Here is a 26,064-nt window from a genome sequence, read left to right as displayed (position 1 = left end):
GGAGCTACATCCCTGGAATATCAACGTCAATTCGGACCAAGAGAACAAAGATCACCTGATCCTGACCCAACAGGCGCTATAAAAAAAAAAACGCCGATCTCGCAATAGGGAGATTGACTACAGAACACGATGAGGACGAAACGTCAAATTATTGTACTGCTGTTATCAATTACTGGCATATTGACGATTCCGAATTACTATTCGAAGACGCACAAACACTAAGGCCAATTATTACACGTTCATTACCTGTCATAACAGTACTCACAGGCAACCTACAGGTGATTACGCTCATCGATTCTGGAGCGCAAGCTTCTTTAATTTCTGATAAGCTTGTAGACTCGCTTAAAGATCAGAACAATGTTTTGTTATTACCTGCAGCTCAAATTAAAGTAAGAGGGATAGTTCCTGATAAGATTGTTAAATGTAAATCCCAGGCATTTTTAGAGTTTGAAATTAACAGTCAGATGTTCGAACACATATTTTTGGTAGTATCACGTCTTAACTTCAACTTAATACTTGGATCAGATTTTATGATCAAATACAAAGGAACCATTGACTATGATGCCAACCTCGTAAGATTACAGAATAATTCCGTAGAACTACAGCTGGTAGGACGAGGTGACCTGGAAGTTCAAGAGAAGGGAGCCCGTTTTGAAGCAGCCGGTGGTGACATTATTAAGCCCGCTGTGAGCGAGGTCGCGCCAGCCGTAGCAGAAAGTAGAAAGGGTGACCAAAGTGAGGACGATGCAGAGTCCATATTCAATGAGAACTCCATTATAGGTCCGGATTATATAATGTCAATAGCCAGTGTGGTTGAAGACCCGGAAATTAAATTAAAATTGGAGGAGGCTAAAAATGACGTTCTACAGAAATTTTCATGTGTATTCGATGATAAGCCTGGAGAGATAGCTGACTATGAATATCATCTTGATGTAAATGACTTGTCTCCTTATCAGAAGAAACCATATCCCGTACCCGAGAAATATCGAGAAGAAGTTCGTAACTTAATTCATAAAATGACAGATGATGGGATAATTTCGCCTTGCGTAACTAAGTACTTGAATCCATTGGCCATAGTACGTAAGCCTAACGGCAGTATTAGAATTGGACGGCACTTTCGAGGGTATTTATAACTCAGCCAATTTAAAACAATATGTACCACAGGAAGAGTAAAGCCTGGAAAAGAAAATCCTGCGTATTTTCTTTTCGTCCAACCAAGGGGAAGATGTACCAGGAAGGCCTAGGTCCTGGTCCATATTAATTAAAAGAAATGTTATTTCCAGCATTAAAGATCCGACCGACGTACGAACATCCATGTAAAGAATGTTCCAGTATGTGCCAGACCCTACGAGTACGCTAGGCGGAGTCAAGTGACGTCACCTGTCGCTCGAAGCTCACCTCCCCTAGAGATATTTCTCGAAAGAATTTTTCTTTTAACAGCTTTTTAACACCTTAACCAATTTCAACGTGACAAACGCTGAATTATAGCAAACATCATAAAAGTTAATCCCTGTAAATTTCAAATTAATTCATCAAACGGTTGTTGAGTTATAACAATTTAAAGTCTCAACGAAATTACGTAATTACGGTCACATGGCCGAGAGAGAGCTGCCACCCCTCCCTGCGCTGGTATCTATATATGTCAAGGCCAGATAGCCCGCAAACCAGTGCAGTGCAGTACAGTACAGTACCGTACAAGGACAAGCAGACAACTGTGTGAGTGAGATAGTGAAGAGACCGGCCCGCGTACAGTATGTTCGCGCAGTCACGGTAGAAGTACTGTCGTCGTATCTCCAGAACGCGAAATTCTATCGCCGATAAAGGACGTCGCACTGCAGTTAGTATGTCGCGTCGCGATTACAATATAATCCTAAAAAGACATTTAAGACTGTAACACGAGTGAACTTATTGGAGTACAAATATTAACTATTTCATTACGTGTGGACTTAGGCAACGTCAAGTAACATTAAACTTCTACAGAGCCTAATACTTAAGAATCACCAGAACTTTTTTTTTTCTCTCGAGTATTGCATTATATTTCTTTATTCACGTCACATCAATATTTTGAATGAAAAAGTAAGAACTTTTCTGAGTTAATATAACAGGATTAGCAGAAAATCTAACTTAATGACTGTGTTCACAGACTGTGCTTATCGACTTGCTTTCTTTTTTTTTTTTCTTTCTTCTTCAAGTGTGAACTGTGTGATTAAGAACGTTTCAATAACGACTGTAAATAGTATTTAGTACAGAAAGGACTGTGATTCTTCATACGCCATAAATAGTGTTCAACAGTGTAAATGATAACCAGTCGCACTAAATGAATTTTCGTGTGCGAAACTCAACAGTTCCAGCTGTCATCACCTCATCGGGAACGTCAACATCGCCGATCCTGATTCTACATGGAACATTCCAGATGTCCATCTTTCGACATTTGGTAACAACAGTTCTTGTCATAAGTGAGTAACAAACTGACTAAACTTTTTCATTTATTTTGAACAGTGAAACTTCAGTGTCGCGTGTGAACAATTTCCATAATTTCTCAAAAGTGATAAATTTAATTTCAATTTCATTTCTCGTAGAAAGACTGTAGGATTTCAAGTGTGCTGTATAACGAGATTGACGAACTGAGAACTGAAAACTTTTAATAATTTCTCATATCCATTTACCATTATAAAAGTGTGCTTAGGTTTAAAAAGACTTTAGGTGGAAATTCACACATATGAAAGACTTTGAAACCAATGATATTTATGCCATTTTTTTTTTTCAAGAAGATTATTTTCAACATTTAATTTCAATATAAATTTTGAGTCAACAATCATACCGCAGGGTGAGAAATTAATAAATTGTTTTGAAAAAAAAATTATTCACCATCTATTATTCGCTCTGCGAGACTATCCTTCTCTGTATCGGCTCCAAAACCCAGTTCCACTCCCTGAGGTCCTACTCATGCCCTTTGCCCACAACTTTTCCTGGTACAGTAATCTCTGTCTGTCTGTCTGTCTGTCTGTCTGTCTGTCTGTCTGTCTGTCTGTCTGTCTGTCTGTCTGTCTGTCTGTCTGTCTGTCTGTCTGTCTGTCTGTCTGTCTGTCTGTCTGTCTGTACGATTGTACACGCATCAATAGAAAACGGCTGAAGAGAATTTAATGAAAATCGGTATGGAATGTCGGGTGATGAACCACTGTAATGTAGGCTACAAATTATTTTACTCACGCTGAGTGAAATGGTAGTTTAGGGGAAGGTCTGAAATGTAATTTTCAAATAAGTTATTTGTGTTATTAGTGGTCGTATCGATAAATACTACATGACTAACATCACTTTAGTTATGTCGTAAGTTAGTAGTAGTTATGTAAGAAGTTATTAAATTTCCGATCTCTTCTGTCTTATACATTGTTACCGTACCGCGTATAATCGGAGATATTCATGAATTTGGATTTTTTTTTTACTAAGTCCATATCAGCGTTTAGTCACGAGAAAATGGGTAAACAGAATTTAGTGAAAACCGGTATGTAAAGTCTAAGAATAACCAACTGCAGTCTACGATATAAATAACTTTGTAAGACATCCTAATATCACAGAGTCGAAAGAAAACTAATGTGAAGGCCTGCAATATAGAAAGCTCATAAACTTTATCAACAATAACATTACATTGACCATTGTTTGTTGTGATGTTCTTTTTGTCTTCTGTTTCCTCTCATTCCCGATAGATAGGATTACTGCAGCGTACCGAGGTTTTTTAAATTTGCTTGACGCACCGACACAGGTAGGTCTTATGGCGACGATGGGATAGGAAATTAATAGTGGTGTGAATGAAGCGGCCTTGGCTTTAAGGTACAGCCTGGTCTGAAAATGGGAAACCACGGAGTACCATTTTTTTTTGCTTAATGTCGCACCGACACAGATATGTCTTATGGCGACGATGGGTTAGGAAAGGTCTAGGAAGTGGAAGGAAGCGGCCGTGGCTTTAAAAAAGGCAAATGCCTGGACTGAAAATGGGAAACCACGGAAAACCATCGTCAGGGCTGCCGACAGTGGGGCTCCAACCCACTATCTCCCGAATACCATCTTCAGGGTTGCCGGCAGTGGGGTTCGAATCCACTATCTCCCAGATACAAGCTCACAGCTGCGCGCCCCTAACCACACGGCCAACTCGCCTGGTCGTACCGACTTTAACAGCCTGCCTGTATATTGGCGGGAAGTAGCTGGGGTGTAAGATAACTTTCTTCTTTAGCATGCCATTCCTCTGGTTCATACATTTTCTGGTGTATCTGGTACGTAACACAATGGTTCATTATAGTATTCGAGCTATACAATCCCTACTCTGTGCCACTGATTGGAATGAGTAGTGTGCATATTTAACGGAATAATGACAGAGGAGTGTCCACGGCAGTCTGCGACCTGGTTATTCCAGCTCTGGAACTTTGGACTGTTAGATCGGCACCGTAGTACTGTTCGTTGAAAGTGAGAAAGTGTGCGGTTTTTCATTTGATCGAGTATTTTATATGATAACATTGCTTTCAATCGCTACATTCCTACTGACGTTTTTGTAATGACCTATGTTGAATTCAGTTAGGAAATCCACCAAGTCAGTCTTTCTGAGAATCCCGTAGCGATGCACGGGTACATCAGCTAGTTTGTAATATGTCTGGAAGTAGGAAAGCGGGGCTGCCATTGTAACGGAAACTCCCCAAATCGATTGTGACCGCGCAGTAGGCTATGGGGCCTGCAATTATAATGTAAACTTCCCAACTCGGTTGTGAATGGCAGTAGGCAAGTGAGCCTGTCGTTATCATCACAAATCCGTAACAAGCACTTCACATTGGAAACAACGTATGGGGACCTCTCCATGCTGTTTCTCGGATAACGCTAAGAGACATGCTATTTTAAAACAATCGTATTTACTGCATGTACAGTATTTACTTTGATATTCGTATACAATGCAGAATACCGTAGCGAATCACGGGCACATTTGCTAGTAATAAATAATAATAATAATAATAATAATAATAATAATAATAATAATAATAATAATAATAATAATAATAATAATAATAATAATAATAATAATAATCAAGTGTACAATGGGTCAACGACTACCCTCCTCATATAGTGAGAAAAATCAATTGCAAAATAGGATTTTAACTACGCCGTTAAGTTCCTTGAAACAACAAACGCTATGGAAATGAGCAATGTCCTCAAAAGTTTAACCAAATGTTGAATCTTATGCGACACTTATGTAAAATAATAAGAATAAGAATAAGAATAAGAATAAGAATAAGAATAAGAATAAGGTGGAGGAGAAGAAGAAGAAAAATAAGGAGGAGGAATTTGGAGCGGTTTACGGCAGCGTTTTAATTAAATTTTTTCGGATGAGTACCAAATATGTCATCAGAGATTATTCACTTGCCGGCCGCGTGGTGTAGGGGTAGCGTGCTTGCCTCTTACCCGGACGCGCCGGATTCGATTCCCGGCCCGGTCAGGGATTTTTAGCTGGACTTGAGGGCAGAAAGCCAAGAATAACGGCCGAGACGATTCGTTGTGCTGACCACACGACACCTCGTAATCTACAGGTCTTCGGGCTGAACAGCGTACGTTTGGCAGGCCAAGGCCCTTCAAGGGCTGTAGTGCCATGGAGGAGATTATTCACATGCTGATATCGTACAAGATGGAGTTTCCGAATTGTCTTTTCCTTGCCCTTGTAAAATTCGACTATCTCTGCCGGATTTGAACCCATAATCTTTTGATCTAGAGCTCAAAACTCTACCTCTGAACAACAGATTGAGCCAGACTGCAATATATTCTAGCCTTGAGCCGACGTAGACAGATTCGATCCTGACTCAATCCAGTGCCATGTTATCCCCATGTTCATTGCATTGAACCGTGGGCCTAAAGGTCAATGCGCGAACGTTTTGGCCCATTGATCTTAATGGTCTTGAGTGCCATGTCAATCGTTACTGATCCTATTTCATTAGTGTAAGAGTCTCTGTCCCGTCTGTTAGTGTGGATTGGTTGGTCTGAGGTGGGGGTGGGGGAAGGGTGGCAGCGGTTGGGGTTTACTCAATCCAGTGTTATTTGAAGACTCTTAAATAAGTCGGCCCCATGCCGGTAGATTTAATGGCACGTAAAAGAACTCCAGCGGGAACAAATGCCAGAAAACCGAAAATTATTTATTTGGACGTAAAACCATTAAATTATTATTATTATTATTATTATTATTATTATTATTATTATTATTATTATTATTATTATTATTATTCCAGCCCTCTAAGAGGCCTCCAGAAGAAATAGAAGATTTTATGGAAAGTAGCACACGAATGAACACAACAAATGATACATTTTTTTTGGTAAAAAGCGCCTTCTGCTTCCGTATTGATTGAGACCATTAACACAAGTTGCTAGTTAAACCTTCGGCTGTACAACACAGTCTAAAGCACTGTTGAGGTTCAACTAATGAAGGATATTTGTTGTACTGGAACAGCCAATATAACCCTTTCAGACCTGAAAGAAAACTGGCGGTGTGAATTTTTGTTTGTACGTCAAAAACTGACTAAAATGCTCTTAAATACATATATTTTTAGTTTATTCTACAAAATAAAAATTAATATCTGAAAAAAGCACCCGCACAATTGTGTGTGTCAGGACTGAATTCACCACTTACAAAAAAGAAAAATTACCTCACTGCATGTGAATATACATATGTACATGATCAAATGTTCTATTTTACAGTGGGGAGTAATTTAAAACAATTAAATCTTCGTTCAAATACAAGTAAACAGCACATTTTCTACACTGAGGAAGAGTTTTTTTTTTACTGCCCTTTTGGCAGCAGCAACTTGTCAGCCCTGAAAGAAATCTGGAGGAGTCAAAACGTCAAAAACTTACTAAAATACTCTCAAATACATGTTTTTACAGTTTATTTTACAAAATAAGAACTATCGGCTAAAAAACAGAACCCACACAATTGTGCGTGTCAGGACTTCATTCACTACTTGCAAAAAATAAAAAATAAAAAAAAATCAGCTCAGTACATGTGAGTATGCACATGTACATGATCAAATGTTCTATTTTACAGTGTGGAACGATTTTAAACAATTATAATCTTATATATTACATTTCTCATGTAGAGTACGAGTTTTGCTTTCACAGTCCTTTTTGTGACAGCACCCAGCACTCCTGCATGCATTGCATGTAAGGAAACCTAGCCCGCACATATGTGCGTATCAACATTCGAAACCTCATGGTATTACGTACGATGCTGTAAGTTCACAATTTACGTTAGCTACACAATTTACACACTTCATTGATTATATTCTGATATTCAGTAAAGCTTCTAGATTAATATGAATGCAATAAATAAATACTTACTTTAGGCATTACTGATTCCCCCCATCTTGCTAATGAACTGTGTTTTTAAACTTTCTTCCTGCCCCCTGGTGGTCAAGTACTAAATAAAAACAGCTGAAGTATATGCTACGTGTCCCCCACAAGCATTGCAGTCCGGTCTAGCGCCAAGAAAACGTCAAATAAGCTCAGACATAAATAAAATACTAACCCGTACAATTGTGCGTGCACGGTCTTAAAGGGATAAATGAAGAACTTTTCTTTTGTATGATTCTTAATTAAGAAGATCCCGTCCATGGCGTTGATGATATCGGTGAATGCGCCACAACATGCACCGTTTCTCCTAGTAATGGGAAATCTTGTCCGCGGGAGCATAATGCAAATCTTACCTTCGATTGTGTTTAAATCGAAGCCTCCGTGGCTCAGACGGCAGCGCGTCGGCCTCTCACCGCTGGGTTCCGAGGTTCAAATCCTGGTCATTCCATGTGAGATTTGTGCTGGACAAAGCGGAGGTGGATCAGGTTTTTATCCGGGTACTCCGGTTTTCCCTGTCATATTTCATTCCAGCAACACTCTCCCCTATCATTTCAATTCATCTGACAGTCATTAATCATTACCCCAGAGGTGTGCGACAGGCTTCGGCAGCCGGCACAGTTCCTATCCTCGCCGAAAGATGGGGCTTCATTCATTCCATTCCTGACCCAGTCAGTTTTCATTTTCATTGTGGTTAAAGCGTCTGTTACGTTACACAGAGTGGTCACAATCGGAGTTCACCAAATTATCAAAGCAGAATTTCTACCTCAATCCTATGCAGTGATGATATAAAAATATTCAGCATAAGCTGCATGACAGATGGATGCATATGCCTTTTTTCGTATCACCTTTACATATCACCCCGTTATACAAAATAATATGATTGAATGTATGTACTTCAAGACTAGTTAAACAGGTCCGGATTGATTCACATCCACAAATGAAGCGGATTTATGTGTTCCGTGTTCTAGATTTTTATTCACTGCTCATGTTTTTTGTTAGAAGTCGCTTCTTTTATTTTGCGAACTTTGGTGACAACGACTATGTGAAATATAACTTCTGTCATCTATAGATCATCTAGGAAGTTTATTACACTACTGGAAGGTAACATTATTATCATTTTCTGTGGACAAGGTTTTCCATAAAAAAAATTGCGTTTCCCATTCTTCAGCCAACGGCCGTAGCCAAGTTGAAACACCGGATGTCGTGAGATCTCCGAAGTTAAGCAACATTGGGCGTGGTCAGGAGTTGGATGGATTGCCACGCGCTGTTGGTGGGGGGCAAGGGAATGGAGGAGCGGAAAGGAACTGGACACCCTACTGCACGTAAACAAGGCTCAGGAGCACCTCTGCGGAGGTTCGGACCTGCCTTCGGGTAGAATAACCCTTACCTTACCTATTCTTCAAATCACAAACAGCTGATTCATGGAAGTTGGAGGAACTTCAGGAAAAAACTATTACTTGGCTCGCAGACTTCACTAATGCCATAATTGAGTCTGGTCAAATTCCTACTAACTGGACATTGAGCGTAACACTACCCATATCAAGAAAGAAGAGGAACCCGTCTTTGTATTCAAACTATCGATAAATTCGTCTCTTTTATCATACCTGAAGATCTTCGAGGGGGTTCTAGACCTGCATCTTCATAGCATTGTCACAATCACCATCAACCTGCGTGGATTCGTCAAAGGTTCCATCTCTAGAAATGCAATTTTTGCCGCATAGATGCTGCCAGGGAGACACCTGAGAGGACACCTGGATTAGGAGAAGGCCTTTGACTGTGTCTTACGCCATCTGATATGGTATTCGCTCTCTGACTGAAGAGATCTAGAGCTCCTAATCAAATGGATTTGAAAGCTCTATCTGAACACCACCAGTTGTGTGAGATGCTCTGTTGGCACCTCTTATACCTTAAGTATGAAAGTTGGCAACCATCGTGGATCTGTGCGGTCACAGGTCTTTTTTCATTCTCGTCATAGGCACAACAACGCGCGATTTGCATTTTAATAATGCATGGTCACTAATATATGGTGATAACGCCATGCTTACACTGCAACTATGGAAGAGCTATACCGACAAGTACTACATGGGCCGATCAGCGTTTACAGTTGGGGCTTCGTCTTAAGGGGAGATTGTACCTTGTATACTGACAATGTTAAATTTGTCTAATTTAGGTTCATTTATCTCAAGATCTATGCATGATAACAAAGTAAAACTTTAGTGGCTGGTAGAACATAATTGTTTCTTAAAAACAGCATTATTGTAGTTAGACAGTTTGCATAACATGGTTTTTATAAATCATTTCGTAAATTGTAAACAATTCGTATTTTTTAATTTAATTGATAATTACTGATTTCTCAGAAACTAACCATCTTAGTACAATGAGAATTATACATACTACAAAGGATAATCATAAGATCATTTACGCATTTTTTTTTCAGTAAAACAGTTTGGTAACTGTCAATTAATTGATTTGAAAAACATGGTTGTTTAATATCTTACGAAATGATTCCAATACACTTTATGCGAACTATTCAGCTACAAAAATGGCGTTTGGAAGAGACAATCATTTCTATCAGCCATTGAAATTTTACTTTATTATCATGCACAGTGCTTGAGATAAACGTACCTAAATGAGACAAACTTAACATTGTTAATATAAAGGTAAAATCGCACCTTAACAGTAAAGGTAACATTTGGAAACAAGTTCGGCTGATGGTTCCATCCAATTTAACGGTATAGACCTTCACAAAGCTAACTTGTTCAGGTACCAGGGATCGTACATGCAGAATGAGGGTGGAACAGACAATGATGTTGGATTGTGAGTCGGAGCAACGTGGTCGAGTTGGAGGGAAGCTATAAGCTCTTTGTGTGATCACAGAATGCGAGTCCACCTGCATCAAAGATCTGCCGAACTACTGTATGTCCAGTGCAACCAAAGCTAGTGAAAGTCAACTTAATGCAATGGAAATGCGCACAGTTCACTAGACAATAAGTGCATCCCTTCAGGATCATATCCGAAAAGACACATTAAACAGCAGTTTATTATAGTCCCCATTCAAGTTAAAATGCGAGAAGGGTAACGACGATGGTTTGGCCACGTCTTACGTGAAGCACTTGGAACAGGCGTCAAAATACCATAACACCTTGCCTTCGGCGGCCAATGACCACGAGGCAGACCCAAGCAACGATGGTACGATACTAATAGCAAATACATGGGAATCTGCAGCATTCATCAAATAGACGCCCAGGACCGTAGGAAGTTGAAATCGTACGTTGTAAAAGTTCACCATACTCCAGAGGTACAACTTTAAGATTCTGATTATGATGAAGAATGTTCTCCACAAACAACCAATATTGCACATGGGAACTAAATGGCATTGGGCTCGAAGTTGGTGTGGGATGAGTTTCCCGTTAGAGTAGATCTTCACATATAAGTTGCAATATACAGTGAGCCAGGGAAATTTCTCCGTAGCAGGCCTATTTACGACCTGCTGTATGAAAAAGCGTTAAGCTGGCAGCAGCCAAGCTGGCAAAGGCAAAGAAAATGGACGCGTGGGTTACGATATTACGAATGCAAATCAACGGTAATAACTCCTTTGAAATTTCCGTGAATTCAGATGTCACTTTTCTGAGATAATTTATCCGTTTATTGCTGAGCTGAACGCGAATGGTGCTCGGCGAATGGGTTTAGTATTGTTAGAAGCGCGAATTCATGATACCAACATAAGTACTGTCACCAACACTCTCTTCAATGTGGTGGATCCACTGCGAAGAAAATTCCATGTAGCACTGCAGAATATGTAGTTCTTGTTTTGTTCTGTAGTGGCAGAAATATTGTGTTATAGACATAAATATGTCCTAGAGCTAGGGTCAACCGAAATTTGTGTAACGAAATAGTGTCATGTAACCAAATTAGTGACGGAAGTGTAACCAAGCAACCGTGACGGCTGAGATGTAAAGTATGGATGGATGGCCGGACACTGTTACCTAGCAACCGTACAGACTATGTCTCATGGCTTTCGGTCATCCGAAATTAGTAACGTTGCTCACGTCCGCAGGATTTACCTCCACATTGCCCTGCACGTGTTCCCCGGGTGGTGCTAAGCGAGCAACCACAAATCGGCAGCCAAACTATCAACAGACGTTGATCTCGTGGCCAAGTGGACTCAGAGAGAACTTCTGCAAATGGTCCTTCTCAGGACCAACCTGCAAAGATACTAGGACCTTCTTTACGAATATGCCAAATACATATCGAAGGCATATCCAGATCGAAGAGTGAACATCTTTTTAGAATCCTTCTTGAAAACAGCATCGATTTAGTGACCATTCAAGAAACTCATACTGCGACTGAGGAACAGCTAAGATCGAGAGGACCGAGCTCGATAGCTCCAGTCGTTTAAGTGCGGCCAGTATCCGGTATTCGGGAGATAGTAGGTTCGAATCCCACTGTCGGCAGCCCTGAAAATGGTTTTCCGTGGTTTCACATTTTCACACCAGGCAAATGCTGGGGCTCTACCTTAATTAAGGCCACGGCCGTTTCCTTCCCACTCCTAGCCCTTTCCTGTCCCATCGTCGCCGTAAGACTTATCTGTGTCGGTGCGACGTAAAACAACTAGCAAAAAAAAAAAGATCGAGAGGAAAAATTCCTGGTTATATCGCTATTGGGGCAACCTACCACCAAACGTATGGGGCAGCAACCTATGCTCGTTCAAATCTACAAGATGTTCGGCTCATTTCAGCAACGGTAACTGACGATGTTCACGTGGTGACTGTTGACATATCGGGCATCAAAGTGGTAAATGTATATAAACCACCATCTGTGGCTTGGTCAAATGAAGTGCTCCTCACCCAGAATCATCCAGCAATATATGTCGGAGATTTCAATAGTCACCATCCGAACTGGAAATATAATGATGCAGATGAATGTGGCTCTCAACTAGTCACCTAGGCTGAAGCTAATAATCTACACCTGGTTTTCGATGTGAAAGATAGAGGAACCTTCAAGTCAGGCCGCTGGAAGAGAGAATACAATCCTGATCTTTGCTTTGTCACTGAAAATGTAAACGGTATTGTCCTGCCTACTGCAAGGAAAGTTATGGAAAACTTTCCACACAGTCAACATAGACCTGTCATGATAACTACAGGAATACAAATACCTTTGGTTAAAAGCACACCTCGACCACGCTGGAATTTCAATAAAGCCAAGTGGGATTGCTTTTCAGAAGATCTTGACAAATGTGTCCGATTTATACCGCCTATTCAGTCTAACTACGAACGTTTTGCTGGACTTATTATCTCAATTGCCAAGAAATATATTCCAAGAGGGCTGCAGAAAGAGTATATCCCTGGATGGAATGAAACTTGTGAGACACTCTATGAGGAGTATTTACAGGGTGGAGATGCTGAAATAGCAAGTGCTCTGTTACAGAGATTAGATGAATCTCGACAGCAGAAGTGGAACAATACGGTTGAGACTATGGACTTCAAACAGTACAGCAGAAAAGCCTGGAGTTTCTCAGGAAACTTACCGGAAGCAGAACCTGCCACAAGGGAAATGGTTGCATCACCCCCAACCTAGTAGCTGAACATATTGTTAAAATGTCACGAGCGCCCTCTGATAAGAAACATACCGTCAAAGTAAAGAAGTTGCTCAAACAACAGAAAAGCAACTTGCAGGACAACTCCATATACTCGGAACCATTTTCACATCTGGAAGTAGATACTGCTATTAAAAGCCTCAAACCTGGTAAAGCTGCTGGCTTTGATGAGATATTTCCTCAGTTTCTGATACATAGTGGTCCAAACACAAGGCTCTGGTTGGCTGAATTCTACTCTAATATCTTATCGTCTGGGCATCTGCCAAATGAATTCCGGGTAAGCAAGATCATTGCAATTCTGAAACCCGGTAAACCGGAAGACCAAGTCGATAGCTACCGACCAATAGCATTGCTGAGTGTTTGCTATAAACTCCTTGAGAGACTTGTGTACAACACAATTAGTTCGGCCATTGATGAAGTGATCTCAGTAGAGCAAGCTGGATTCAGGCAGAACAGAAGCTGTGTTGACCAGGTGCTAGCACTAACAACTCACATTGAGGCTGGTTTTCAAAGGGGCTCTAAAACATCTGCAGTCTTTGTAGATCTAAAGCCTGCATATGATACTGTGTGGAGGCAAGGGTTGATGTAGAAGCTGCAACGAGTTATCCCTTGCAAAACTGTAACCACACTGATCAACAATATGCTAACCGAAAGGCTCTTCCGTGTTGTCATGTATGATGACATTAGTCGTCTTAGGAAACTAAAAAATGGCCTTCCCCAGGGATCAGTATTGGCACCTCTTCTATTCAATCTCTACATATCGGATATTCCTGAGACAAAATCAGTAAAATTCTCTTATGCAGACGACCTAGCCGTTGCCATTCAACATCCAGATCTCAGCCATGCCGAGGTCATCCTGACGTCTGACCTGGATACATTTAGCTCTTACTTCCGAAACTGGAGACTACAACCCAGTATGAATAAGACAGAATCTGCTTGCTTCCATCTCCACAACAAGTTGGCTAATACAAAACTCCAAGTACGCTTCAATGGCTCAGTGCTAAAGCACAATCCTAATCCAAAGTACCTCGGGTTAACGCTTGACCGAACCCTATCGTATAGAAAGCATCTTGAAAACCTCGGATCTAAGTTGAGATCACGTAATAATATTCTCTTTAAATTGTGTGGAACTTCATGGGGTGCTTCAGCGGACACATTACGACGTACTGCGCTTGGCCTCGTGTATCCTGCAGCTGAATACTGCTCTTCAATATGGCTTAACAGTTGCCACGTGAAGAAAGTCGATGTACAACTTAACACCACCATGCGTATCATCTCTGGTACTCTGAAGCCTACTGCAACGCACTGGTTGCCAGTCCTGTCCCACATTGCTCCACCAAGCCTGCGGCGTTCAAGAGCCCTTGTTCAAGAATACAATAAGATCATGTCCAATCCATCTCTACCTATCCATAGAGATGTTGCAGATCTCTGGAGACAAAGGCTGAAATCCCGTAAGCCACCGATGAAAACAGCTAAGAATCTAATGGATGCTGGTTTCAATTTAAAAGAGGAATGGAAAGAGCAATGGATTCGTACAGCTCCGGAGTGGCCAAGCCTCTTTAATCCAAACCACGCCCCAGCTGGTTTCAGCTTGTCAAGAAGAACGTGGGCATCACTAAACAGGTTCAGCACAAATTGTGGAAGATCTGCATTCTCCCTTCACCTGTGGGGCTTCAGGGACTCTCCAGCGTGTGATTGTGGTGCTTTAGTCCAGACCATGCATCATATAATGGACGAATGCCCTCTGCGTGCTTATGGTGGAGACCGAAAAGACTTTGCTGATGTCTCAGTATCCCTAGTGCAGTGGATAAACAATTCAGATATTCATGTGTAATTATTCCCTACTTACCATGTATTCTTTGCAGGTTTTTCTTTTGTATAATATTGTATATACTTGTCCATTCTGTAAATTCCATACGCTTAATAATAATAGGTAACCGTTGATGTCAAGATTAAGGAAAACCTGTCAGAAGAAACAGGTATCAGCCATAGCGTTCGGCAAGACTGTGTATTATCACCTCTACACTTCTATATTTACTCATAGGCTATGCTAGTAGAAGCTGCGGAAGAACCATCTACTACAGGCATCAGTGGAGAGCGTCTGAACAACCTCCGTTACGCGGACGACTCATTGTTGCTAGAAGACAATACAGAGGACCTTGAGGTATTATTCAAAGTGAACGTTGCTTGCAGCAGCAGAGGCCTGAAGATAAATATTAAAAATAGCCAGTTTGACGTCGTAAGTAAATAGCAAGGCCTCCACGTGCAGATCACTCTCGACAATGATATCTACGCTAAGGTTCAACATTATAAGAACTTAGGATGTTATCTCAACGAACATTGGGATGCAGGCAAGAAATTCGGGTTCGCATCGAACGTGCGTGAAGCATCTTCATGTAGATGAGGAAACTGCTCACCAACCGCAACTTACAACTGTAACTGAGGCTCAATTTAGTCCGCACCTACATATTTCCCAAATTACTATATGGAACGGACGGATACACTTACTCAGACTCACTGGAAGAGACTGAAGGCATTTGAAATGTGAGTGCTCAGAGAGATATTTCGCACTTAATGGACGGACAGAATCCGGAATTCCGAGGAGTGGGATCGACTGAGAAAGATGACTTAAGCCAATTTGACAATCAAAAAAGTGGAAGTGGAATTCTTTGGCCATATAATGTGGAGTGATAAGTACAGAATCCTCCAACTTGTCATGCAAGGAAGTATAGACCTGGCAGAAGACGAATCCTCGTGGACACGTACGGGTTCAGCACGATGTCCACGTTCCGCATCACTGCATCCAAATTCAGCATCGCCATGTTGATCGCCTACAGTCACTAGAAGATGGCGCATTAAGAAGGAAAAGAGGATGACCACTACCGGGAGACACACTTATTATCATTTGATTCTGCCATAGTAAAATTTGACACCATTTTTTATGGTACAGAAAATAAACTTAAAAAACAAAGACACTTCAGCGGAGAAATACACAAGGAAAGATTACCTTAAATTTATTTTAGGTCTTGGACCTATAATGAAAAATTCGATGTACATATTGAATGTGGCATTTGTCTGTTATGACATATTACTACTCTATGGTGGTCTGTTACATTAAGTAAGGCAGGATATGCAGAATAGAGGAAGTAATACGTTATTCACCTTTAAACAAAATACTTAAAAGTGGAGATTTTGATCTCATTTTTTAAAGCTACATCTAATCCATATTTTTGAATGGTGCTGTAGGTTGGAAATTAAAACGAGCAACATACGTTAATAAGGAATCCTTTGACATGTCGATTTAGAAGCGGAAGATACCATGGACAATTAAAATAATGAATGAGAATGTCCTGAGATAGGCGAACACTATCCGAAAACTTTCGATGCAATAAACAGAACAGAAAAATCCACTTTAGGGCTATACGGGCGAATGGTCACCACATATCTTCTGTGTGTCACTTTTCGTACGATGTCGACTTATATCCTTCAAAATGACCGTCTGCAGAGTTTGAATCCGAAAACTTGAAATTTAAAGGCAGACTCCACCTCTGATCCAAGACGGGAGTTCTATCTATCTATCTATCTATCTACCTATTTATCTATATATCCATCTATCTATCTATCTATCTACCTATCTATCTATCATGTTAGGTGATAAGCCCAGAGGCTGGTTGGATCCTCACATAACACCACCAGAGCCGATGTTGGCGCCAAAATGAAGCACACAATGTAAGATATGAAGTTTGTCGATGCTTTCCTCACCGGTCCACTACGAATGATCCTATGGGTAACACCTTCCATAACACTCAGTTTCACAAGTCGTTCTCCGAAAGATAATACTTACCAGTACTTCAGCAGCTTCCAAACTGTCCAACTAATGAATGAGACTAAAACTTCGGTGCAAGCTATATTTTGCTCCGGCCTGTGACAAGAGGCAAAATGGAAAAATACTTCACCCGTCAGGTAATGGTAACAGGTATAGTGGGAGCTCGCATTCGGCACAATTACACCAAGATATTTTAATGTCAACCTCGCAGTAAAAGGGTAGAGTCTCTGCCACTTATTTGGGAGACTTCCACTCGATTTTCTGCTCTTCAAGGAATTTCCATCGTGGTGTTCTTTCAGCATCATGAGTTCCACTGTAGAAATGTCTAACTTGAAACTCACTGAAAAGTGATGTAATAAGGCTAATTAAGTTTTCACAATGATCGCCAATGGTATGCCAACCATCTTCAAATATATTTGTTACGGGTTAAGTTTTAATTACTGTAATTACAGTATTGCCAAGTGACGTTTTCCACTCAAACTGAAAGGTTGATTGTATGGAATATTTAGTTTCAGTTCTCCAAACAAACCTTGTGTATCTTTCTCCCCAAGTATTTATAACTCAAGCGAGCCTTAAATCTCTTAGAAGTCGCATAAAGCTGAAGATTATAAGTTTAAGACACAAGTTAACGATTCAGTGCGATGCAAAATTACATCTTGCTTAATTATTAGATATTTAAGATAGACAAAGTTTATCGCAAGATTTGGTACCATTTAATTATACCGTAATTGCATTTTCATAGCCTTAGGGGGCTACAATTAAGGCAGTCAATGTCTACGTCGAGATTCCTTCTTGCACTACAAGTATTAATACTGTTATATCTGCAGAGAATGTTGCAATTTAATCTAATGTGTGGGCGGCTATATTTCTATTTGTACTGTAATAAACGTTTTGGCATACAGTTCTTTGTCACTCTTAAAATATGTTCGTAGCGGTCAATCTTCTGTTTTTTATTATTTGTTATACAATTTGCTTTACCTTGTACCGACACAGATAGGTCTTATGGCGACGGTGGGGTAAGAAAGGACTAGGATTGGGAAGGAAGCGGCCATGGTCTTAATTAAGGTACAGACCCAGCATTTTCCTCGTGTGAAAATTGAGGTAAGGTAAGGGTTATTCTGCCCAAAGGCTGGTCCGAACCTCCACAGAGGTATTCCTGAGCCGGAGTTTACGTGCGGTAGGGTAGCCAGTTCCTTTCCGCTCCTCCATTCCCTTACCCCCACCAACAGCGCGTGGCAACCCATCCAACTCCTAACCACGCCCAATGTTGCTTAACTTCCGAGATCTCACGGGATCCGGTGTTTCAACACGACTACGGCCGTTTGTGAAAATTGAGAACCACAGAAAACCATCTGCAGGTTTGCCTACAGCGGGGTTAGAATTCACTATCTCTGGAATGCAAGCTCTTCAGCTGCGTGGCCCTAAACGCACGACCATCTGACTCGCTGATCTTCTGCTCTACCCTAAATACAAATACTTACTGCCTAGTATACCTTATTTTCGTTCCGCCATCGGTTTATTTTGGTTTTGCTACACAAAACCTTCGGCGGAGCCATTTGAGGATCCAACAAGCCTCTGGGCTGTTGACGTTGAGGTAATCACATAAATGGAATTGTAAATAAAGGTTACAGATCTCTGCATATGGTTGTGGAGGTGTTTAGAGATTTTAGTAAGGATGTAAAGGAGAGGGCATATAAATATTCAAACATGGCGTCCGAGTGAGTGGCACGCGCGAAACGAGCTCCTCCAAAGTGTGTAATTTCATGTGTTTAACAGTGGGATTTTCAGTGTACGCACCCGACGTGTTCAAGTGTGTGATATCTATTGTGAAGTTATGAAGGAAAAACACGAATTTACTCATCGGGAATCCCGAAATAGTATTAATTCCGGAGCTTGTTGTGAACATAGCAGAATGGGCACTTGCGGGCTATGTGGAGAGGAGCTGGAAAGAGCCCTTTAAGGTACAGTGCACTCAGTGCAAAAAGTGGTACCGTACCACAAGAAATGTGTGAACAACCTGAGTAGATATAGTGTGTGGTTCTGTGAAAATTGTAGTGTAAGTGAAGCAGACAACAGTAAGAGGAAATTAGTGGGGAACACTATCCCATCCTTAGATAGTATCTTTTCTCTTCTAAAAGAACTAACCGAAGAAATTCGGCAAATGAAGGAAGACCAGAAGATAAGAGAGACTGATTTAGGGAACTCAGTCGAACTGTTTCATAGGAAGTTGGACGATACGGCCCAGCTTATTTCGAAGCAACACACTGATCTCTCTAATTGTTTTGATCACACAGAAAACCTGACTCAGGAAAACTGCAATTTAAGGAAAAAAATAAAATCCCTAGAGTGCCGAGTGAATGATGCGGAAATGTATTCAAGAAGGAACACAATTGAAATCCAGGGGGTTCCTGATATTCAAAACGAAACTGTACTGGACACAGTTAAGAAGATTGGACGGGCTGTGGACATAGAGGTGAAAGAAGAGATAGTGGACGCGTGTCATCGCCTCCCGAAAGCCCCACACTAACAACACTGCGGAATTATAGTGAAGCTGGTAAGGCGAAGGAACAAAGATCTGTTCATGGAAAGACGGCGAGTGATAAGAAACCTCTCCACCAGGCACGCAGATCTTCCAGGCGACAGTGTCATCTACATCAACGAGTGTCTGTCACCGCAGAGAAGAAAACTGCTAGCCCAGGCCCGAGTCATCCGCAGAGAGAAGGACTACGCGTACAGACGTGCACATTAATGGTGTCCCGACATAAACAGTCAACACTGCCCCACTCCAGTACTGAAAAGAAGGGGAGAGAGTGAAGGGGTAGTGTTGAAGTCCAATCCAGTACAAAACATAGGGGAAGGGAGTGAAGGGGTAGTGTCGAAGGCACAATGACTCACCTTCTCGCTTAACGCATTGCTGCATGGACTGCATGCAGACAGCCCGCTACAAGACTTCGTTATGATCGAAATGGGCACAGTGGCGGATGTATTGAAATACAGCATTAGGTTACCTACTCGTCCGGCCCCGCGGTGTGCGGGGCAACGCGTCCGGCCACCCCGGGTTCGATTCCCGGCTGGGTCAGTGGGTTTTAAATGTAAATGATAATATCCCTGGCCTGGGGACTGCGGTTTGTGTCGTCCTTAACGTTTCTCACATTCAACACTCAACACTTCCGCAATTCCAATTACATGCATGTTCATATATTGTGCAAGTAGGGGCAAAAGAACACTATAGGTCGACGCCGCGAACAAATAGCATTTTAATATAAAAAAATTAAAAAGTAGTAACCTACTCTGATAATTACAGTATTAAGAGGTAAAGGAGGTTTTTTAACCTAAAAGTATTTTATACAAAGGGATATTTTGTAGCTGCGTTATATCGGGTCTACCAATCCTTCTTCACCTCGTTCTTGCCATATTTCTATCCATCTCCAAACTGTCTTAAGACTGCGTGGTATTGCTTTTGCTATTGCTTGGGGGACCATGTGAGCCTCCCACATGCCAATAATACGTCCTCGATTCACCTGTGATGGGATAGGAGCCATCTTATTACAATGTTGCAGTATAACGCCGGAATACACACACTGTGTATTCAGCACTACCTGTTCACTCCCTTCCCCTCCTTTTCAGTACTGGAGTGGCCTTCAACACTATCCCTTTACCCTCTCCCCTCCTTTTCAGTACTGGAGTGGGGCAGTGTTGATTGTTTATGTCGGGACACCATTAATGCGTGCGTGTACATATGGGTAAGAAACGGAGTCATTAAAATGCGTAAAACTCAGGGTTCCAAAGTAGTTGTTATTACCAACCAGCATGATCTACATAAGCTGTAAATTAATGAACGACGCTAGGCTTAATATTTATTATCAATATGTGAGCGGGTTAAAAAACAAAACTTGATGAAATGAGTCAGAACATTCAGGCCAATGAATATAAATTCGTGACCCTAACAGAGACTTGGCTGGACTCTACTGTGTTCGATAGTGAGGTCTGTAGTGAGCAGTACAGAGTGTACAGGGCTGATCGTAGCACTAGGAGGGGTGGGGGTGTGCTCACTGCTGTCAGGAGAGGATTAACTGTGCCCAAGGCCGAACAGGTCACAAATAGTTTTGAGGGGCTCTTACTGAAAGTTGTCATTCAAGGAAAGGTATGGTATTTCGGTAATGTGTATGTACCACCTTCCTCAAAATCAGCTGTCTACGGTGAAATATTTGGATGACTAGAATCTCATTACGAGCTACACAACAATAATGTTATTGTCGGCAATTTGAACATACCATCAATTAGTAACATGAACAGTGATTTAAACACAAATATGCAATGTCAGTAACTAAGACATTTTATTAATCTTCATAATCTGTTCTTATGTAATTCAGTTCCAAACTGTAACGGAAAAACTTTAGACTTAGTAATGACTAATCAAAATATTTCAAACAATGAATGCACAAGGAGCACAGACCCGCTACTGCCAGAGGATGTACACCACCCGGGCTTAGAAACAGAGCTACGAATTACATTGCATCGGACTATACCTAACACTACCCCCCATACTTCACATAATTTTAAAAAAGCGAACTACGAACGACTGTTCATGAGGCTTAGAGACACGAATTGGAACTCTGTCTATGAATGCACTGAAGTTGATGCTGCAGTAGACTGTTTTTACGGCAACCTTTATTCAGCTACTAGCAAATGTACCCGTGCTTCGCTACGGTATTCTGCATTGTATACGAATATTGAAGCAAATAGTGTACATGCAGTAAATAAGATTGTTTTAAAATAGCATGTGTATTAGCGTTATCCGAGAAACAATATGGAGAGGTCCCCATACGTTGTTTCCAGTGTAAAGTGCTTGTTACGGATTTGTGATGATAACGACAGGCTCACTTGCCTACTGCCATTCACAACCGAGTTGGGAAGTTTACGTTATAATTGCAGGCCCCATAGCCTACTGCGCGGTCACAATCGATCTGGGGAGTTTCCGTTACAATGGCAGCCCCCCTTTCCTACTTCCAGACATATTACAAATTGAGGAGGTTTTATTATAATGGCAGGAAACTTCCCTACAAACAGTCAAAATTGAGTTGTGCAGTTATCATTATAATGATAGGCCCCTTTTCCAAGTGCCAGCCAGCTTCCTGCCAGTCACACCAAGTTGATGAGTTTCCATCAAAATAGCAGGCCAGTATGCCTAATGCCAGTCACATTTTAGATGGGTACATCTGTTTATAACTGCGGGAACGCTTGCCTACAGCCAAAGACTGTATGCTGCATGCTCCCTTGCCTTCTGAAAGTCAAATCGAGAAGTGAATTATTCATTACAATGGTAGGCCTGCCTCATTAATGCCAGTTACACAGGAATTGGAGAAGGACTCCATTCCTACTGCCAGTCATAGTCGGTGTGCGGAGTACTGATTACAATAGCAGACACAGCCTTTCTCGATCGCTACAAAATCGACATCAGTGAATATACATAGTTCGACATACGAAAGTATGTGCTTGTTTACAATATTGCAAACCTTCATTTACAGATTAACTGCTGCTAAACGGTACATCATATCGAGAAAGGATTGTACCATAAGACGCCGGATTTAGCGGCCTAAATTGCTGGTCTTATGATATCTCATCTATTCATGGGTCAGATTGAGTTAGAAACTTGGAATAGGGTAAAATTTGTGTAAGATTATCACACATTGCATTGCTTTTCGGATAATTAAGTGACAGCTACATACATAGCATTTGGCTCACATATGGCTACTGGGTGGACCAATTTTCGTGTAGAGTATGATGATTCTATCTTTCCTCTAAGTGATGGAAGGTATGAATTATGTATGTGAAAAGTACAACTTTACTTAACATCGAGAAATAGAGAAAAATCAAACGTAAAATGGATATAAATACGACAAAAAGTCGTAAGACCAAATTGAATGGGGATTGTGCCATCCGTTATGCGATAATACTTCCCGAAGGTCTGCACAATCATTAAAATTGCCCCCATATTTCGATATTCTTCGGGATAGAAAGGGAAAACTTTAAAGCTCTTGGACGTTTTCCGCCCGTTACAGGCTAAAACGTAAAATTTTTCCAAATTTCAGTGTTCTTTCTCGACTGACAGTTTATGCCGCAATCTGGGTTTTCGGTGAGAAGAGTAAAAATTAGGACTTTCAAGAAACTAAACCAAAAAATATGCAGATGATCATTATTACCCCTTAAGCGTGTAGCTGTACAAAAATTTCGACAAAATAGTCAATGTACAGGCACTCGGTAGTTACGATTTTATTTACATAGATAAATAAGGAACCTGCTCCACGTACAACACCTTGTGGGCTATATCCGCTGGACTTAACCGGAAAAACGGACCGTTTATGGTATCTCCCTTATTAATCCTCCTGTCGAAAAAATGCACATGAAAAAAAGTTTTAGAGATGGAATTCTATCACGTTTTGTCGATTTCCAGTCAGGTTGGTCTTGTACTGTATATATTGTGTAAGAGTAAAATCACCATTTCGGTTCCCTATAAACCGCCAGTCCATTCCGGGAACATGAAATGTTATTGACGATTAGCACGTAGCGTTTGACAGGTGGATGTTAATGTAATGTTTGACTCAAATATCTTCAGTAGTTTTCAAGTTGTAAAACATACGCTTTACACGCACCCGCTCTTGAGTTAAGTCCGGTGGGACTTGTACCGGAAAACGGTCCGTTAATGATATCTCCCTTATTAATCCTCGTATTGAAATGATGCACATGAGGAAAAAGGCTTAGAAATGAATTTCCATTAAGGCAGATAAATTGACATTAAGTTTGGTTGTCTTTATTTTGTGAGAATGCAAAATGACCGTTTCGGTTTCGTATAATCCCCCAGTCAATTCAGGGATTTAGAAACAATATTTGCCCTAAAAGCTACCAAAGGACAGATGAATTCTAAATATCAAGTTTGGTGAAAATATATCCAGTAGTTTCTAAGTTATAGACAAACAGACAAACAAACAAACAGACAGACACCAAAACTGAATATATGCAGATGGTCATTATTACACCTGAAACGGATAACTGTACGGAAATTTCGCCAAAATTGTCAATGTACAGACACACTCTAGAAGTGCAGACCTTTATTTCGATAGTTACTGCTTTGTAACTGTACGACGTATCTACAAACGGACTTCACCATCAGACACCCCTTTCAGTGCTCTACATGGTTGGTCCTATGACATCTTCTCGTATCTCATATATTCATGGGTTAGATTGAGTTAGAGTCATTGAATGGGGTGAAATCTTGTACAGTTTTTGGATGCTATTTTATATTTTTGATTCTCATGTGACAGCTAGAATCATAAAATTTGGCTATAACATTGCCAATGGTCATGTCAATGTGCGTGCCGAATGTCATGATTCTACCTTTCCTATAAGTGTGCCAAATGATAACATATACGTGTAAAAGTACAATATCAACTTGTATTTAATGTATTAGGGATAGAAATACGACGAAAAGTCATAGGACAAAAGTTGTAGATCTCTCCAAAATGAAACGCCATTTGCTTTGTGACTTGTGATACGACTTACTGATTAGCCACCAATTACCCCAAAACGAAAGTCTGCACCGCCGTTAAAATTGCATCCATATTTCGGAATTTTCCTGGGCCAAAAGTTATACATTTGCATAGCTTAGAATATTTTCTCAAAGGAAAGAGTGTACAGCATTCGGGATTAGCACTCGCATACATACGCGGTAATTAAGGAAGAAAATAATACAGTTTAGTAAGTTGAAATTAATAGAAAATGGATTATAACTGAGGACATCCGGATGACGACAAATATGTAAATCCCAAGTGAATGTATTGGAAAATCAAATGCTCCTCAATAAATTATGCCGGTGTGAGTTATGGATATAAGAAAGCGGTAATCGGAGAGAAATTTAGGCGCAGGGATTCTTAGGTAATCACTCTGTCGGTCACTCAATGCCGAGCATGGTATCGGCAGAAAATAGTAAATTTCTCCGTCATTTGAAGAGTAAGGTAAATTATGGACATAACGAAAGTTGTTTGTGATGAAGAGTCCTTTCACATACGGTCCACAGAGTTTGCAGAAAACCAATAGTATAAGAGAAAATGGAGGAAAACCGTTGTGATTTTCCTATAAAACCCTCGTCTTTTCAAAGATTTTAAAATGATATGCATATCGAAACCTTCCCCGGGGTGAGTATACTATAAATATGAAGTTTTGTTGAGATCTATCCAGCCCTTTCGACGTGATGGTGGAACAAACAAACATTTTTATTTTTTTTTATTTTGCTAGTTGCTTTACGTCGCACCGACACAGATAGGTCTTATGGCGACGATGGGACAGGGAAGGGATAGGAGTTGGAAGGAATCGGCCGTGGTCTTAATTAAGGTACAGCCCCAGCATTTGCCTGGTGTGAAAATGGGAAACCACGGAAAACCATTTTCAGGGCTGCCGACAGTGGGGTTCGAACCTACTATCTCCCGAATACTGGATACTGGCCGCACTTAAGCCAAACAAACGAACAAACAAACAAACAAACAGAAACGAACAACTTTATTTATAAGATTATTTTTATACCACCCCCCTCGCCCCCTGCCCATAAGGGTGCTAGGGGTGTCTTACCCTCACGCGGTTTGTCTCCTGATACTAATTGATAAGTGTACCACGTTTGGTGCAATTGCTCCAGTGGTTTAGGAGGAGATGTGTCATATACACACCCACACACCCACGCACACACATTCATCAATTTTTATATATAGTAAGAAGAAGAAGATAACATTTTTATATGTATTTTTCGATTAATTTTATATCTCACCCCCTTCGCTCCCCACTTGGATTTGCAAAAAAACATTCGGAGTAATACTATTCATCTCAGAGACCCTGAAATCTATGGATTCGAAACTGTTTTTAATTATTTCTATATCTCATCCCCCCCCCCCGCCACCCTTTGCTCCCCACCTAAAAGGGGGCTGGACTTTAAAAAATTCTAGAGTATTACTTTTCAACTCAGCGACCCCGAAAACTATGAATTCGACACTATTCTCAATTATTATTTTAACTACCCCCCCCTGACCCTCTCCCTTAAGGGCGCTAGGGATGGCTTAACCCCCACAGTGCTCGTCTCCCGTTAGTAAGTGATACGTGTACCAAGTTTGGTTGAAATTGCTCCAGTGGTTTAGTTGGAGATGTGTCATTTACACACACACTTCCATTTCTATATATAGTAAGATTTTTACACTCGTACTTCACCCCCTTTCCATTCCCGCCC

This window comes from Anabrus simplex, chromosome 5 (genome assembly GCF_040414725.1).
Source record: "Anabrus simplex isolate iqAnaSimp1 chromosome 5, ASM4041472v1, whole genome shotgun sequence".
Classification (NCBI taxonomy): domain Eukaryota; kingdom Metazoa; phylum Arthropoda; class Insecta; order Orthoptera; family Tettigoniidae; genus Anabrus; species Anabrus simplex.
Note: the sequence above shows the minus strand (reverse complement) of the source record.